The sequence below is a fragment of the Octodon degus genome, unplaced genomic scaffold (assembly GCF_000260255.1).
Source record: "Octodon degus isolate 3935 unplaced genomic scaffold, OctDeg1.0 scaffold00121, whole genome shotgun sequence".
Taxonomy (NCBI): domain Eukaryota; kingdom Metazoa; phylum Chordata; class Mammalia; order Rodentia; family Octodontidae; genus Octodon; species Octodon degus.
In genome coordinates, this window is record NW_004524697.1 from 6,382,157 (window position 1) to 6,388,687 (window position 6,531).

Sequence of the window (6,531 nt, forward strand, 5' to 3'; positions counted from 1 at the left end):
AATAAAAAAAATAAAATATTGGATATCTAGTTAATTCACATAGAAATAGTATGTCTGAAAGGATAGTTAAAACACTAAAGCATTCTGACAAATTTGTTAAATTGAAAAGCTAGTAGGGCCAGCCTAATAGCTCAGCAGATTAAAACTCCTACAAGCAGGCGCAGGGGCCAGGGTTTGATTGACTGGCCTACTGTGCCGGCCATGCCCCCGAGGTGCGCTGAGATGGCAATTATGACTGATTGTGGCAGTGGTAATCCCAGTTCTTGGGAGGCTGTAAACAGGCGGATCACTACCAGTCCGATCTAGTAGTGAGACCCTGAACACCCTATAGACCTTTCCCTAAAAAATACAAATGAAAGAAAGAAAAATAATAAATTGAATAAACTAGAGCACATAATGAAGTTCTCTATTGTCCCATTCTTTCCCTGAGCTTCATTTTAAAGAAACGCTGATTTTTAAACTGACCTCTTGAAACCATTATTCTTGTGTCAAAATGTAATACCAAAATGTCATATTATATTCAAACCTTATAAGATTTTATCTGAATAACTTTAATATTTTAATATCTGAATAACTGATCACATTTTCTCAGTAAATAAACCTATCAGGACACTTTTCAAGAGGAGACAGAAGTCCGAGTTCTTGTGTAAGGATTTTTTGTTTGTATTATTTGATAAGGTCCAGAATTATGGGGACACAGAAGAAAGTGATCAATGATGTAGAGTGCGCCTAAATTCTTTGGCAAATGTTAAATAACTTTTCACAGTGGAACATTTAAAATATTATAAAATACATAAAATACTAGTAAAACCTTTATATAGCACTAGTTGTATCAACATTTAACAACTCACTGTTGGACTTAACCCTTGATTATTTTGAAATTCTATATCTCACATCCTTTAATCAACAGATATTTGAAAATTGTTAAAAATGAAAATGGAGCTGAAATTGCAAGAAACTTTTTAATGATGTTTATATTTCTACATGTATGAGATTTTATACCTGTAAGAGAATATTTGAGACAGTAATTTACTCTGTTAAAATGTTATATAATATTTTTTAAAATTAAACCTCACATTTATGTTATCTGTATTCATATATCTAATGATTGTACAATATGATGAGACAAATCCTTTTATAAAACTATTTTAAATAACCAGAATTGAAAATTAAATAACCTAACAAGCTACAAGAGGTTGACATTTTTAAAGAACACACAAAATTACATAATAAAGATTAAAGAATATAAAGATGTTAGGGTATTCTTCCAGACTTTCAGTGAATAAATATGATTCAGTGAGGGCACTTTTTTTAAAATTTAGAAATAAGAAGAGCTGCAGATCATTAAAACCAGAGTAGGTTACTGACTTATCCTGTTTTGTAAATGTACAATGGCATATTTCTAATTTAAAATCCCTTGAGTAATAAAATTTGTTTCAACTCATATTTTCTTCTTTGCTGGCTGCCTTTAACATATCCCATTTGTCAAACAACTATAGTGCTGCTGCTGCTGCTATTTACATTTACACACACGATCATAATTGGTCATATTATTATAACTTAAAGGCAGTTATGTACACAGCATTTAAAACATCTAATGTCTCACGAGAAGAGACTTCACCAGCCTAAGAAACTTGTCAAAGAAACATGAAAGAAGAATGACTTCTTCCAGATGGAAACAGTTTTTTCCCAGTGCTCATGGAATTTAAAAGAGAAAAGCAGCAGGTTAAAGATGTCTTCACTGGATATCCAAGACACCTACTTAATACAGGCAGAGTGTAGCTCTTGACATACTGCATGAATGTATATCTGAAAAATTAATGAAATAACTTTACCAAAATAGAGTAGCCTGGTTATAGTTTATCGTAACATAAGTGAGCAACCATCAAGCCTGTCGTCTCAATAAACGAACTTATCAGGATACTTTTTAAGATGAGATAGAAGTACTAGTTCTTTTCTAAAGATCTTTTGTTTGTATTATTCAATAAGATCCAGAATTGGACTATAAATTTCTAAAATGAGTATTATATATTAAAAAATTTAAATTCTAACAAAGTATAGCTGAGATGCTCTAGAGCAATCCAGGCTGGTGACATTATCATGACGAAGACAAGATGAAGGCATTAACAGCTCTGAGTTGGAAAGTAATATAGAAATCTAATTTTCAAGCTTTAATTATTTTAGGAATAATTTACTTTATTATTTTTGGGGATTTAACTTCTCTGCCTGGGTTCACAATTCAAATAATTTAACAAGCAACAGGTTTTCTCCAGGCTCCTATTAATCTTCACCAATATGCAATATGCACAAATGCATTCACAGTTCGTAGCATTTAGCTTCAGGGTATTAACTGATGACCCAAATTAAATTATTTAGCATTTGTTTTTATAAACTAAGATTTTATTATTCATTTTGTTATATTTTTGAATATATAAATTGTAGCATCTTTTGATTCAAGATAATACAAATAATGTAAAAGAAACGCTTAGAAAAAAATATTGCTGTCATTCTTACACTTTACACCATGCTATCCTAAACATTGACTGGAAACCTCTAATTATTAATTCATAGAAATCCTCTTCATATTTATTTACAAAAGGATATAATCTCAGTATCAGGAAATCCATAATATATTCACCTTGAGTCCTGATAATGGGAGTTTCCACAGTTTCCAATATCATACTGTGCATGATGACAAAAAATATGTTTTGTTTGTTAATTTTCAACTGTATACTTCTAAACATAAAATGATGTTTATCACACTCTTAAATTGAGACTGTTGGATCAACTCTGTATGTTTTAAAAGCTATTGTTAATGCTCCCATGTGATCATGACCTTACTTGTGGGTTCACCAACAGGGCATTTTCGAATTTAAACTTCATGCCTGCTGGGTGAATCAGAAGCAATATCTCAGTCAAATCAATTGTTCTTTTAATGAACAAAAGACATACAAGTAACTTCTGCTTGAATCTTGTCTTTATTCTGTTTCTCATTTTTTTTCTTGCTTTGTCCCATACAGGAAAGAAACATATTCTTATAATTTCTCTAATTAATTGTTACACATTTTAACAAAGTCTGTTTTTAAATGTCCATAGTTAAAATTTTTAAAATGTTTATTAATTGGATTTAAATTTTAGCATTATATCTGTAACATACAGTAATAATTTTTGCAAGCCATGTACATAGTGTGAACAAGGCAGAAGTGAACCTGTTACTCCTGCTGCTAATAACATATAGAATAATATAATCTGTACTTACACCAATAAAATCTATATAATGTATAATTAAGTATAAGAATTGATTACTTAGTATACTGTAAATACATCATAAAATGTAAAAGACCCTACATTATTTAATGTAAGGTACAATTTATTTAAAATATATATTAACATAAATGCCCCCTTTGCAAACTGGGATATATTCTTTTCTATAAAAGAGAGTTTTAGAATTACATAGCAATAGTATCGTTACTAAGATGTTTCTAATATGAATAATTTAATAGTTGTCTCAATCAGATACAATTAAATAATTTTTATCAGAACCACAGATAGACATAAGAGCTATAGAAAGAGACAATCAATGGTAAACCAAAAGGCTGCTTAAGCTGTTACCAGAAGCAACCCCAGCATTGGGTGTTCAAAGAATTATCTAGTAATATAACATAGTAGGAGGTAAATGAGCTAATAAAGCAAGTAATATAATTCTATGTTGGAGTCCAAGCATAAGTGTTGAAATAACATTTAACTTTAAGATTGCTATAATTTATATAAATGCATGGCAAAAAGATAGCGTATTGCATTATAATTGAAATTATAATAGGAATATTCTCAATATTAGTGTCATTTAGGTAATTTAGAAAATGTGAAATGTGTATCAAATCCCTATGCTGAATGCAATCACTTTGCATATATTAAATATATAACCAGGAAACGTTTATTATAAAGCAAGACTGGAAAGATAAAGTATGTAGCATTCTCTCATCTGAATGCTTAACAGGATGTTATATATAATGGAAATAAGGTCTAAACTTCACCTAATGCCACTTAAATATTTTTATTTGTATACTAACTGGTATTTTAGGGTCATTTAACAACCTTTGTTATAAATCAAGTTGCTTTTGTTAATTCCTCAACATCAGAGAAGCTGTACTTCACCGTGTTTTACCCATGTGTCCAGCTGTGGGCTGTCCTCAAGCCTTGATTACAGCTTCCTACCTTTTCTTTTTTCTTTTCTTTCTTTCTCTCTTTCTTTCTTTCTTTCTTTCTTTCTTTCTTTCTTTCTTTCTTTCTTTCTTTTTTCTTTTTTCTTTTTTTTGATGGAACTGGGGATTGAACTCAGACCCTTGCACTTGCCAGGGAAGCGCTGTACTAAGCCATTTCCCCAGTCCCAAAAGCTTATAAAGATTCCTCAAGCATACTTTTATTATTTTATTTATTTACTTATTTATTTATTTTGGCTTTTTTTTGCGGAAAGAAGATTGAACTCAGGTCCTTGCTCCTATTTTTTCCTAAAATAATTCTACCCATGCAAACTAAATCTTTGTGTCTACAGAAAAATCTTGCCAGTCTTGCACACAAAATTAAATCTCCTCTGTATGGTGCTTAATGGAATGATGATCCTCTCCCTTTAAGCTTAATTGTGGTATGAATTCGCATCTCTGTGTGTGTGTGTGTGTGTGTGTGTGTGTGTGTGTGACTTTTGAAGGCTCCTTTTGCTTCCTGAATTCCATACCACTGAGGCAGTGAATGCTTGCTGCTCTTCTATGGGTTTTCATTGCCAGCATACAGCCTACTACTCTGCGTATAGTTTACTATCAAATAATATTGTTTGAATGAATGAGGCAATGAATTATTTAATCCTTTTTCTAAATTCTTTCACTTAAGATAACTACATGTCAACTTTTCCATTCTTCAGGTTTGAGGAATCTAACTATCTGTTTGTTTTGTTTAATTTCTCTTGAAATTGAAATTGCCACCATGTATTTTGTATGAGTTACACAGACTGTCTATATTATCATAGATTTGTTCATCCACAAACAAGCTTTGATCAAGCAAAAGGAGTCTGGGGATGGATTGGAACAAATGCACACATTGAGGCCCACAAAATGTCAGCTGGGGGAAGTGGCAAGAAGATGACAGGAAAGAACATGGTATAAGTCTGTCAGTAACGACTAGTGTACAAAAGCTTGCTGTAACTCTTGGTTTTAAAAATATTTCTATCAATTTATTACTACTGTCACAACTGTCCAAATTATTTCATATATTTCCCTTCATATTCTTGGGAACGCCCTTCAATCTTAGATTTGTATCAAAGGCTTCTTTTTAACCATTTTCTCTGTTCATTTTCCTCATTGGCTTAAAATTGTCAGACTCATTTTATTTTTTTTTAATTTTTATTGGGAAACAAATAGCAATGAGACAATTTCAAAACTGAGTACTAAAACAGTTTTAATAATTAATACACTGCATGTTGTTCTCTTCTTAGTGTTTATTTATAGTACAAGATACAGACCTGATATCCTGTCCAAAAACACTATTAGTATAAATCTTTCTATTCATTGAACTAAGAGAAATAGCTGTATATCTATCATAAATATTTTGAATATAGAGATACAAAATGGTCTTTCATTGGAACCCCCTTTTTTGTTTTGTTTTGTCAGAAAAGTGTATTCCATTGTCATTTAAATGTTGTAGGTGTGAGAATTCAGCAAAATATTCCAATATAGTCCAGTAGTCCATAATAGTAGTGGCTTTTCCTTAGGACTGGCAATGTCAAAAGTTGTTGACTTGAGCCCTTTACAGCTCAGCATATTAATATGGGTTTACTTTTTAATGCATTGTTTTTATACTTTTCTGCTGCATGGTTAAGACAAGATAAAGCAAGACCTATATAATAAGAAATGTAACTTTCGTATCTGCCAAGGTCATTCAAATCACCTCAAGAGTCTCCTTGAAATCCTGTACCAGTTTTTAGATTGTTTTTCAGTGTCATCCATGTGAATGAGTCACTGCCACTGTTTGACCAATTAGCTCTCTGTGAAAGCCTAATAGAATGTTTTCTTTCCATGTGACTTTCCTTAGGCACACTTTATATCATCAATCACTATCCTCTGTGGCCCCATAATCTCCCTGATCAGAAAATTTGAGACACAACTAAGATACATGATGTTACAATACAGGTTTTATGTCCTGAGTCCTCACTGACCTTGAAAGGCTAGGGCCAAAATTTTGGCTGTTCTTGCAGCCCTTCTTTTTTCTATCGCTTCTTGGCCTTTTGGCTAAGATCAAGTGTAGCCCTTCTTTTTTCTAATTTTTGGTCTGCACACTTAGGTTGCTAATCCTCCAGAAGAGAACCTTAATGATATTATTATCCTATAACACAGGCAGTTGAGCTTAACCTCGCTATCTGTCTGAATATCAAATATCTGAAACATAACATGGAGTAGGTATTTTCATTGATATGTTAAATTAAGTCCCTATAAAATATGAAGAAAAATATTTTAAAAATATTTTTAAAAATAAGAATAAACA

The 6,531-nt window shown here is 31.6% G+C and overlaps 1 pseudogene; it reads left to right on the plus strand.

Annotated features, from left to right (window-relative positions):
- Positions 1–6,258: 6,258 nt before the first annotated feature.
- On the plus strand, positions 6,259–6,329 carry LOC111812349 (annotated as a pseudogene).
- Positions 6,330–6,531: the final 202 nt, after the last annotated feature.